This window comes from Schistocerca gregaria, chromosome 4, assembly GCF_023897955.1.
Source record: "Schistocerca gregaria isolate iqSchGreg1 chromosome 4, iqSchGreg1.2, whole genome shotgun sequence".
In the NCBI taxonomy this organism is placed as follows: Eukaryota; Metazoa; Arthropoda; class Insecta; order Orthoptera; family Acrididae; genus Schistocerca; species Schistocerca gregaria.
Window position 1 is genome coordinate 21,280,906 of NC_064923.1, and position 13,475 is coordinate 21,294,380.

Below are 13,475 nucleotides of genomic sequence, written 5' to 3' on the forward strand. Positions count from 1 at the left end.
AGAAATTGCATCGGGATTGAATACAACAGTCACCATGCGCACTTTCCTCCATGGGAGTAATGTCTCAAACAGTCTACGCTTTGATCGTTCCCAGGAAGACCAGTAATAGTTTCCGATGCACATCTGGAGCCATTCTGTAATCTGTGGACTATCAGAGTGTTGATGAAACACAGAAATTGCTTCGGGATTGGATGCAACAGTCACCATGCGCACTTTCCTACATGGGAGTAATGTCTAAACAGTCTACGCTTTGATAGTTCCCTGGTAGACCAGTAGTAGTTTCCGATGCACATCTGGAGGCATTCTGTAATCTGTGGACCTTCAAAGTGTTGATGAAACAAAAATTGCATCGGGATTGAATACAACAGTCAGCATGTTCACTTTCCTCCATGGGTGTAAAGTCTCAAACTGTTTACGCTTTGATCGTTCCCAAGAAGACCAGTAGTAGTTTCCGATGCACATCTGGAAGCATTCTGTAATCTGTGGACTATCAGAGTGTTGATGAAACCAAAATTGCATCGGGATTGAATACAACAGTCACCATGCGCACTTTCCTCCATGGGAGTAATGTCTCAAACAGTGTACGCTTTGATTGTTCCCAGGAAGACCAATAATAGTTTCCGATATACGTCTGGAGCCATTCTGTAATCTTTTGGCTATCAGAGTGTTGCGAAACACAGAAATTGCTTCGGGGTTGGATACAACAGTCACCATGGGCACTTTCCTCCATGGGAGTAATGTCACAAACAGTTTACGCTTTGATCGTTCCTTGGAAGGCCAGTAGTAGTTTCCAATGCACATCTGGAGGCATTCTGTAATCTGTGGACTATCCGAGAGTTGATGAAACACAGAAATTGCATCGGGATATAATACAACAGTCACGATGCGCACTTACCTCCATAGGAGTAATGTCTCAAACAGTCTACGCTTTGATCGTTTCCTGGAAGACCAGTAGTAGTTTCCGATGCACATCTGGACGCATTCGGTAATCTGTGGACTATCAGAGTGTTGATGAAACACAAAAATTGCATCGGGATTGAATACAACAGTCACCTTGCGCACTTTGCTCCATGGGAGTAATGTCTCAAACAGTCTACGCTTTGATCGTTTCCTGGGAGACCAGTAGTAGTTTCCGTCGCGTATCTGGAGGCATTCTGTAATCTGTGGACTATCAGAGTGTTGATGAAACACAGAAAATGCATCGGGATTGAATACAACAGTCACCATGCGCACTTTCCTCCATGGGAGTAATGTCTCCAAGAGTTTACGATTTGATCGTTTCCTGGAAGACCAGTAGTAGTATCCGATGCACATCTGGAGGCATTCTGTAATCTGTGGACTATCAGTGTGTTGATGAAACACAGAAATTGCATCGGGATTGAATACAACAGTCACCATGCGCGCTTACCTCCATGAGAGTAATGTCTCACACAGTTTACGCTTTGATCGTTCCCTGGAAGACCAGTAGTAGTTTCCGATGCACATCTGGAGGCATTCTGTAATCTGTGGACTATCAGAGTGTTGATGAAACACAGAAATTGCATCGGGATTGAATACAACAGTCACCATGCGCACTTACCTCCATGGGAGTAATGTCTCAAACAGTTTACGCTTTGATCGTTCCCTGGAAGACCAGTAGTAGTTTCCGATGCACATCTGGAGGCATTCTGTAATCTGTGGACTATCAGAGTGTTGATGAAACACAGAAATTGCTTCGGGATTGGATACAACTGTCACCATGCGCACTTTCCTCCGTGGGAATAATGTCTCAAACAGTTTACGCTTTGATCGTTCCCTGGAAGACCAGTAGTAGTTTCCGATTCACATCTGGAGGTATTCTGTAATCTGCGGACTATCAGACTGTTGATGAAACAAAAATTGCATCGGGATTGAATACAACAGCCACCATGCGCACTTTCCTCCATTGGAGTAATGTCTCAAACCGTCTACGTATTGATCGTTCCCTGGAAGACCAGTAGTAGTAGTTTCCGATGCACATCTGGAGGCATTCTGTAATCTGTTGACTATCTTAGTGTTGATGAAACACAGAAATTGCATCGGGATTGAATACAACAGTCACCATGCGCACTTTCCTCCATGGGAGTAATGTCTCAAACAGTCTACGCTTTGATCGTTCCCTGGCAGACCAGTAGTAGTTTCCGATGCACATCTGGAGGCATTCTGTAATCTGTAGACCTTCAAAGTGTTGATGAAACACAGAAATTGCATCGGGATTGAATACAACAGTCAGCATGTTCACTTTCCTCCATGGGTGTAATGTCTCAAACTGTTTACGCTTTGATCGTTCCCTGGAAGACCAGTAGTAGTTTCCGATGCACATCTGGACGCATTCGGTAATCTGTGGACTATCAGAGTGTTGATGAAACACAAAAATTGCATCGGGATTGAATACAACAATCACCTTGCGCACTTTCCTCCATGCGAGTAATGTCTCAAACAGTCTACGATTTGATCGTTTCCTGGGAGATCAGTAGTAGTTTCCGTTGCGTATCTGGAGGCATTCTGTAATCTGTGGACTATCAGAGTGTTGATGAAACACAGAAATTGCATCGGGATTGAATACAACAGTCAGCATGCGCACTTTCCTCCATAGGAGTAATGTCTCACACAGTTTACGCTTTGATCGTTCCCTGGAAGACCAGTAGTAGTTTCCGATGCGCATCTGGAGGCATTCTCTAATCTGTTTGCTATCAGAGTGTTGATGAAACACAGAAATTGCATCGGGATTGAATACAACAGTCACCATGCGCACTTACCTCCATGGGAGAAATGTCTCAAACAGTCTACGCTTTGATCGTTCCCTGGAAGACCAGTAGTAGTTTCCGATGCACATCTGGAGGCATTCTGTAATCTGTGGACCATCAGAGTGTTGATGAAACACAGAAATTGCATCGGGATTGGATACAACTGTCAGCATGCGCACTTTCCTCCATGGGAGTAATGTCTCAAACTGTTTACGCTTTGATCGTTCCCTGGAAGACCAGTAGTAGTTTACGATTCACATCTGGAGGTATTCTGTAATCTGTGGACTATCAGACTGTTGATGAAACAAAAATTGCATCGGGATTGAATACAACAGCCACCATGCGCACTTTCCTCCATGGTAGTAATGTCTCAAACAGTGTACGTTTGATTGTTCCCAGGAAGACCAGTAGTAGCTTCCGATATACATCCGGAGCCATTCTGTATTCTTTTGACAATCAGAGTGTTGCGAAACACAGAAATTGCTTCGGGGTTCGATACAACAGTCACCATGGGCACTTTCCTCCATGGGAGTAATGTCACAAACAGTTTACGCTTTGATCGTCCCATGAAGGGCCAGTAGTAGTTTCCGATGCACATCTGGAGGCATTCTGTAATCTGTGGACTATCAGAGTGTTGATGAAACCAAAATTGCATCGGGATTGAGTACAATGGTCACCATGCGCACTTTCCTCCATGGGAGTAATGTCTCAAACCGTCTACGCTTTGATCGTTCCCTGGAAGACCAGTAGTAGTTTCCATTGCACGTCTGGAGGCATGCTGTAATCTATGGACTATCAGAGATTTGATGAAACACAGAAATGGCATCCGGATTGAATACAACATTCACCATGTGCACTTACCTCCATGGGTGTAATGTCTCAAACCGTTTACGCTTTGATCGTTCCCTGGAAGACCAGTAGTAGTTACCGTTGCACATCTGGCGCATTCGGTAATCTGTGGACTATCAGAGTGTTGATGAAACAGAGAAATTGCATCGGGATTGAATACAACAGTCACCTTGCGAACTTTCCTCCATGGGAGTAATGTCTCAAACAGTCTACGCTTTGATCTTTTCCTGGGAGACCAGTAGTAGTTTCCGTTGCACATCAGGAGGCATTCTGTAATCTGTGGACTATCAGAGTGTTGATGAAACACAGAAATTGCATCGGGATTGAATACAACAGTCACCATGCGCACTTTCTTGCATTGGGAGTAACGTCTCAAACAGTTTACGCTTTGATCGTTTCCTGGAAGACCAATAGTAGTTTCCGATGCACATCTGGAGGCATTCTGTAATCTGTATACTATCAGAGAGTTGATGAAACACAGAAATTGCATCGTGATTGAATACAACAGTCACCATGCGCACTTACCTCCATGAGAGTAATGTCTCACACAGTTTACGCTTTGATCGTTCCCTGGAAGACCAGTAGTAGTTTCCGATGCACATCTGGAAGTATTGTGTAATCTGTGGACTATCAGAGTGTTGATGAAACACAGAAATTGCATCGGGATTGAATACAAGAGGCACCATGCGCACTTACCTCCATGGGAGTAATGTCTCAAACAGTCTACGCTTTGATCGTTCCCTGGGAGACCAGTAGTAGTTTCCGATGCATATCTGGAGGCATTCTGTTATCTGTGGACTATCAGAGTGTTGATCAAACACAGAAATTGCATCGGGATTGGAAATAACAGTCACCATGCGCACTTTCCTCCATGGGAGTAATGTCTCAAACAGTTTACGCTATGATCGTTCCCTGGATGACCAGTAGTAGTATGCGATGCACATCTGGAGGCATTCTGTAATCTGCGGACTTTCAGACTGTTGATGAAACCAAAATTGCATGGGGATTGAATACAACAGCCACCATGCGCATTTTCCTCCATGGGAGTAATGTCTCAAACAGTCTACGCTTTGATCGTTCCCTGGAAGACCAGTATTAGTTTCCGATGCACATCTGGAGCCAGTCTGTAATCTGTAGACCTTCAAAGTGTTGATGAAACACAGAAATTGCGTCTGAATTGAATACAACATTCACCATGCGCCCTTTCCTCCATGTTAGTAATGTCTCAAACAGTCTACGCTTTGATCGCTTCCTGGAAGACCAGTAGTAGTTACAGATGCACATCTGGAGACATTCGGTAATCTGTGGACTATCAATGTGTTCATGAAACACAGAAATTGCATCGGGATTGAATACAACAGTCACCAAGCGCACTTTCCTCCATGGGAGTTATGTCTCAAACAGTATACGCTTTGATCGTTCCCTGGTGGACCAGTAGTAGTTTCCGATGCACATCTGGAGCCATTCTTTAATCTGCGGACTATCAGAGTGTTGATGAAACACAGTAATTGCATTGGGATTGAATACAACAGTCACCATGCGCACTTACCTCCATGGGAGTAATGTCTCAAACGGACTACGATTTGATCATTCCTTGTAAGACCAGTAGTTGTTTCCGATGCACATCTGGAAGCATTCTGTAATCTGCGGACTATCTGAGTGTTGATGAAACACAGAAATTGCATCGGGATTGAATACAACAGTCATCATGCGCAGTTTCCTCCATGGGAGTAATGTCTCAAACAGTCTTCGCTTTGATCGTTCCCTGGAAGACCAGTAGTTGTTACCGATGCACATCTGGAGGCATTCTGTAATCTGTTGACCTTCAAACTGTTGATGAAACACAGAAATTGCATAGGAATTGAATACAACAGTCACCATGCGCACTTTTCTCCATGTTAGTAATGTCTCAAACAGTCTACGCTATGATCGTACCCTCGAAGACCAGTAGTAGTTACAGATGCACATCTGGAGGCATTCTGTAATCTGTGGACTATCAGAGTGTTCATGAAACACAGAAATTGCATCGGGATTGAATACAACAGTCACCATGCGCACTTTCCTCCATGGGAGTAATGTCTCAAACAGTCTACGCTTTGATCGTTCCCAGGAAGACCAGTAATAGTTTCCGATGCACATCTGGAGCCATTCTGTAATCTGTGGACTATCAGAGTGTTGATGAAACACAGAAATTGCTTCGGGATTGGATGCAACAGTCACCATGCGCACTTTCCTCCATGGGAGTAATGTCTAAACAGTCTAGGCATTGATCGTTCCCTGGAAGGCTAGTAGTAGTTTCCGATGCACATCTGGAGGCATTCTGTAATCTGTGGACTATCAGAGTGTTGATGAAACACAGAAATTGCATCGGGATTGAATACAACAGTCACCATGCGCACTTACCTCCATGGGAGTAATGTCTCAAACAGTCTACGCTTTGATCGTTCCCTGGGAGACCAGTAGTAGTTTCCGATGCACATCTGGAGGCATTCTGTAATCTGTGGATTATCAGAGTGTTGATCAAACACAGAAATTGCATCGGGATTGGATACAACAGTCACCATGCGCACTTTCGTCCATGGGAGTAATGTCTCAAACAGTTTACGCTATGATCGTTCTCTGGAAGACCAGTAGTAGTATGCGATGCACATCTGGAGGCATTCTGTAATCTGCGGACTTTCAGACTGTTGATGAAACCATAATTGCATCGGGATTGAATACAACAGCCACCATGCGCATTTTCCTCCATGGGAGTAATGTCTCAAACAGTCTACGCTTTGATCGTTCCCTGGAAGACCAGTAGTTGTTACCGATGCACATCTGGGGGCATTCTGTAATCTGAGGACTATCAGAGTTTTGATGGAACACAGAAATTGCATCGGGATTAAATACAACAGTCACCAGGCGCCTTTTCCTCCATGGGAGTATTGTCTCAAACAGTCTACGCTTTGATCGTTCCCAGGAAGACCAGTAATAGTTTCCGATGCACATCTGGAGCCATTCTGTAATCTGTGGACTATCAGAGTGTTGATGAAACACAGAAATTGCTTCGGGATTGGATGCAACAGTCACCATGCGCACTTTCCTCCATGGGAGTAATGTCTAAACAGTCTACGCTTTGATCGTTTCTGGAAGGCCAGTAGTAGTTTCCGATGCACATCTGGAGGCATTCTGTAATCTGTGGACTAACAGAGTGTTGATAAAACAAAGAAATTGCATCGGGATTGAATACAACAGTCACCATGCGCACTTACCTCCATGGGAGTAATGTCTCAAACAGTTTACGTTTTGATCGTTCCCTGTAAGACCAGTGGTAGTTACCGATGCACATCTGGACGCATTCGGTAATCTGTGGACTATCAGAGTGTGGATGAAACACAGAAATTGCATCGGGATTGAATACAACAGTCACCTTGCGCACTTTTCTCCATGGGAGTAATGTCTCAAACAGTCTACGCTTTGATCGTTCCCAGGAAGACAAGTAGTAGTTTCCGATGCACATCTGGAGCCATTCTGTAAACTTTGGACTATCAGAGTGTTGATGATACACAGAAATTGCTTCGGGATTGGATACAACAGTCACCATGCGCACTTTCCTCCATGGGAGTAATGTCGCAAACAGTCTACTCTTTGATCGTTCCCTGGAAGACCAGTAGTAGTTTCCGATGCACATCTGGAGGCATTCTGTAATCTGTGGAATATCAGAGTGTTGATGAAACACAGAAATTGCATCGGGATTGAATACAACAGTCACCATGCGCACTTTCCTCCATGGGAGTAATGTCTCAAACAGTCTACGCTTTGATCGTTCCCTGGTAGACCAGTAGTATTTTCCGATGCACTTCTGGAGCCATTCATTAATCTGCGGACTATCAGAGTGTTGATGAAACACAGTAATTGCATCGGGATTGAATACAACAGTCACCATGCGCACTTTCCTCCATGGGAGTAATGTCTCAAACAGTCTACGCTTTGATCGTTCCCTGGTAGACCAGTAGTAGTTTCCTATGCACATCTGGATTCATTCTGTAATCTGTGGACCTTCAAAGTGTTGATGAAACACAGAAATTGCATCGGGATTGAATACAACAGTCTGCATGCGCACTTTCCTCCATGGGTGTAATGTCTCAAACAGTTTACGCTTTGATCGTTCCTGGAAGACCAGCAGTAGTTTCCGATGCACATCTGGAAGTATACTGTAATCTGTTGACTATCAGAGTGTTGATGAAACCAAAATTGCATCGGGATTGAGTACAACTGTCACCATGCGCACTTTCCTCCATGGGAGTAATGTCTCAAACAGTGTACGCTTTGATCGTTCCCAGGAAGAGCAGTAGTAGTTACCGATGCACATCTGAACGCATTCTGTAGTCTGTGGACTATCAGAGTGTTGATGAAACACAGAAATTGCATCGGGATTGAATACAACAGTCACCATGCGCACTTACCTCCATGAGAGTAATGTCTCACACAGTTTACGCTTTGATCGTTCCCTGGAAGACCAGTAGTAGTTTCCGATGCACATCTGGAAGTATTGTGTAATCTGTGGACTATCAGAGTGTTGATGAAACACAGAAATTGCATCGGGATTGAATACAAGAGTCACCATGCGCACTTACCTCCATGGGAGTAATGTCTCAAACAGTCTACGCTTTGATCGTTCCCTGGGAGACCAGTAGTAGTTTCCGATGCACATCTGGAGGCATTCTGTTATCTGTGGACTATCAGAGTGTTGATCAAACACAGAAATTGCATCGGGATTGGATATAACAGTCACCATGCGCACTTTCCTCCATTGGAGTAATGTCTCAAACAGTTTAAGCTATGATCGTTCCCTGGATGACCAGTAGTAGTATGCGATGCACATCTGGAGGCATTCTGTAATCTGCGGACTTTCAGACTGTTGATGAAACCAAAATTGCATGGGGATTGAATACAACAGCCACCATGCGCATTTTCCTCCATGGGAGTAATGTCTCAAACAGTCTACGCTTTGATCGTTCCCTGGAAGACCAGTATTAGTTTCCGATGCACATCTGGAGCCAGTCTGTAATCTGTAGACCTTCAAAGTGTTGATGAAACACAGAAATTGCGTCTGAATTGAATACAACATTCACCATGCGCCCTTTCCTCCATGTTAGTAATGTCTCAAACAGTCTACGCTTTGATCGTTTCCTGGAACACCAGTAGTAGTTACAGATGCACATCTGGAGACATTCGGTAATCTGTGGACTATCAATGTGTTCATGAAACACAGAAATTGCATCGGGATTGAATACAACAGTCACCATGCGCACTTTCCTCCATGGGAGTAATGTCTCAAACAGTATACGCTTTGATCGTTCCCTGGTGGACCAGTAGTAGTTTCCGATGCACATCTGGAGCCATTCTTTAATCTGCGGACTATCAGAGTGTTGATGAAACACAGTAATTGCATCGGGATTGAATACAACAGTCACCATGCGCACTTACCTCCATGGGAGTAATGTCTCAAACGGACTACGATTTGATCATTCCTTGTAAGACCAGTAGTTGTTTCCGATGCACATCTGGAAGCATTCTGTAATCTGCGGACTATCTGAGTGTTGATGAAGCACAGAAATTGCATCGGGATTGAATACAACAGTCATCATGCGCAGTTTCCTCCATGGGAGTAATGTCTCAAACAGTCTTCGCTTTGATCGTTCCCTGGAAGACCAGTAGTTGTTACCGATGCACATCTGGAGGCATTCTGTAATCTGTTGACCTTCAAACTGTTGATGAAACACAGAAATTGCATAGGAATTGAATACAACAGTCACCATGCGCACTTTTCTCCATGTTAGTAATGTCTCAAACAGTCTACGCTTTGATCGTTCCCTCGAAGACCAGTAGTAGTTACAGATGCACATCTGGAGGCATTCTGTAATCTGTGGACTATCAGAGTGTTCATGAAACACAGAAATTGCATCGGGATTGAATACAACAGTCACCATGCGCACTTTCTCCATGGGAGTAATGTCTCAAACAGTCTACGCTTTGATCGTTCCCAGGAAGACCAGTAATAGTTTCCGATGCACATCTGGAGCCATTCTGTAATCTGTCGACTATCAGAGTGTTGATGAAACACAGAAATTGCTTCGGGATTGGATGCAACAGTCACCATGCGCACTTTCCTCCATGGGAGTAATGTCTAAACAGTCTAGGCATTGATCGTTCCCTGGAAGGCCAGTAGTAGTTTCCGATGCACATCTGGAGGCATTCTGTAATCTGTGGACTATCAGAGTGTTGATGAAACACAGAAATTGCATCGGGATTGAATACAACAGTCACCATGCACACTTACCTCCATCGGAGTAATGTCTCAAACAGTCTACGCTTTGATCGTTCCCTGGGAGACCAGTAGTAGTTTCCGATGCACATCTGGAGGCATTCTGTAATCTGTGGATTATCAGAGTGTTGATCAAACACAGAAATTGCATCGGGATTGGATACAACAGTCACCATGCGCACTTTCGTCCATGGGAGTAATGTCTCAAACAGTTTACGCTATGATCGTTCCCTGGAAGACCAGTAGTAGTATGCGATGCACATCTGGAGGCATTCTGTAATCTGCGGACTTTCAGACTGTTGATGAAACCATAATTGCATCGGGATTGAATACAACAGCCGCCATGCGCATTTTCCTCCATGGGAGTAATGTCTCAAACAGTCTACGCTTTGATCGTTCCCTGGAAGACCAGTAGTTGTTACCGATGCACATCTGGGGGCATTCTGTAATCTGAGGACTATCAGAGTTTTGATGGAACACAGAAATTGCATCGGGATTAAATACAACAGTCACCAGGCGCCTTTTCCTCCATGGGAGTATTGTCTCAAACAGTCTACGCTTTGATCGTTCCCTGGAAGACCAGTATTAGTTTCCGATGCACATCTGGAGGCATTCTGTAATCTGTAGACTTTCAAAGTGCTGATGAAACACAGAAATTGCGTCTGAATTGAATACAACATTCACCATGCGCCCTTTCCTCCATGTTAGTAATGTCTCAAACAGTCTACGCTTTGATCGTTTCCTGGAACACCAGTAGTAGTTACAGATGCACATCTGGAGACATTCGGTAATCTGTGGACTATCAATGTGTTCATGAAACACAGAAATTGCATCGGGATTGAATACAACAGTCACCATGCGCACTTTCGTCCATGGGAGTAATGTCTCAAACAGTATACGCTTTGATCGTTCCCTGGTGGACTAGTAGTAGTTTCCGATGCACATCTGGAGCCATTCTTTAATCTGCGGACTATCAGTGTGTTGATGAAACACAGTAATTGCATCGGGATTGAATACCACAGTCACCATGCGCACTTTCCTCCATGGGAGTAATGTCTCAAACGGACTACGATTTGATCATTCCTTGTAAGACCAGTAGTTGTTTCCGATGCACATCTGGAAGCATTCTGTAATCTGCGGACTATCTGAGTGTTGATGAAACACAGAAATTGCATCGGGATTGAATACAACAGTCATAATGCGCAGTTTCCTCCATGGGAGTAATGTCTCAAACAGTCTTCGCTTTGATCGTTCCTTGGAAGACCAATAGTTGTTACCGATGCACATCTGGAGGCATTCTGTATTCTGTAGACCTTCAAAGTGTTGATGAAACACAGAAATTGCATCGGAATTGAATACAACAGTCACCATGCGCACTTTCCTCCATGTTAGTAATGTCTCAAACCGTCTACGCTTTGATCGTTCCCTCGAAGACCAGTAGTAGTTACAGATGCACATCTGGAGGCATTCTGTAATCTGTGGACTATCAGAGTGTTCATGAAACACAGAAATTGCATCGGGATTGAATACAACAGTCACCATGCGCACTTTCCTCCATGGGAGTAATGTCTCAAACAGTCTACGCTTTGATCGTTCCCAGGAAGACCAGTAATAGTTTCCGATGCACATCTGGAGCCATTCTGTAATCTGTGGACTATCAGAGTGTTGATGAAACACAGAAATTGCTTCGGGATTGGATGCAACAGTCACCATGCGCACTTTCCTCCATGGGAGTAATGTCTAAACAGTCTACGCTTTGATCGTTTCTGGAAGGCCAGTAGTAGTTTCCGATGCACATCTGGAGGCATTCTGTAATCTGTGGACTATCAGAGTGTTGATAAAACAAAGAAATTGCATCGGGATTGAATACAACAGTCACCATGCGCACTTACCTCCATGGGAGTAATGTCTCAAACAGTTTACGTTTTGATCGTTCCCTGTAAGACCAGTGGTAGTTACCTTTGCACATCTGGACGCATTCGGTAATCTGTGGACTATCAGAGTGTGGATGAAACACAGTAATTGCATCGGGATTGAATACAACAGTCACCATGCGCACTTTTCTCCATGGGAGTAATGTCTCAAACAGTCTACGCTTTGATCGTTCCCAGGAAGACAAGTAGTAGTTTCCGATGCACATCTGGAGCCATTCTGTAAACTTTGGACTATCAGAGTGTTGATGAAACACAGAAATTGCTTCGGGATTGGATACAACAGTCACCATGCGCACTTTCCTCCATGGGAGTAATGTCGCAAACAGTCTACTCTTTGATCGTTCCCTGGAAGACCAGTAGTAGTTTCCGATGCACATCTGGAGGCATTCTGTAATCTGTGGAATATCAGAGTGTTGATGAAACACAGATATTGCATCGGGATTGAATACAACAGTCAGCATGCGCACTTTCCTCCATGGGAGTAATGTCTCAAACAGTCTACGCTTTGATCGTTCCCTGGTAGACCAGTAGTATTTTCCGATGCACTTCTGGAGCCATTCATTAATCTGCGGACTATCAGAGTGTTGATGAAACACAGTAATTGCATCGGGATTGAATACAACAGTCACCATGCGCACTTTCCTCCATGGGAGTAATGTCTCAAACAGTCTACGCTTTGATCGTTCCCTGGTAGACCAGTAGTAGTTTCCTATGCACATCTGGATTCATTCTGTAATCTGTGGACCTTCAAAGTGTTGATGAAACACAGAAATTGCATCGGGATTGAATACAACAGTCTGCATGCGCACTTTTCTCCATGGGTGTAATGTCTCAAACAGTTTACGCTTTGATCGTTCCTGGAAGACCAGCAGTAGTTTCCGATGCACATCTGGAAGTATTCTGTAATCTGTTGACTATCAGAGTGTTGATGAAACCAAAATTGCATCGGGATTGAGTACAACTGTCACCATGCGCACTTTCCTCCATGGGAGTAATGTCTCAAACAGTGTACCCTTTGATCGTTCCCAGGAAGAGCAGTAGTAGTTACCGATGCACTTCTGAACGCATTCTGTAGTCTGTGGACTATCAGAGTGTTGATGAAACACAGAAATTGCATCGGGATTGAATACAACAGTCACCATGCGCACTTACCTCCATGGGTCTAAGCTCTCAAACAGTTTACGCTTTGATCGTTCCCTGGAAGACCAGTAGTAGTTACTGATGCACATCTGGACGCATTCGGTAATCTGTGGACTATCAGAGTGTTGATGAAACACAGAAATTGCATCGGGATTGAATACAACAGTCACCATGCGCACTTTTCTCCATGGGAGTAATGTCTCAAACAGTCTACGCTTTGATCATTCCCTGGAAGACCAGTAGTAGTTTCCGATGCACATCTGGAGGCATTCTGTAATCTGTGGACTATCAGAGTGTTGATGAAACACAGAAATTGCATCGGGATTGGATACAACAGCCACCATGCGCACTTTCCTCCATGGGAGTAATGTCACAAACAGTTTACGCTTTGATCGTTCCCTGGAAGACCAGTAGTAGTTTCCGATTCACATCTGGAGGTATTCTGTAATCTGCGGACTATCAGACTCTTGATGAATC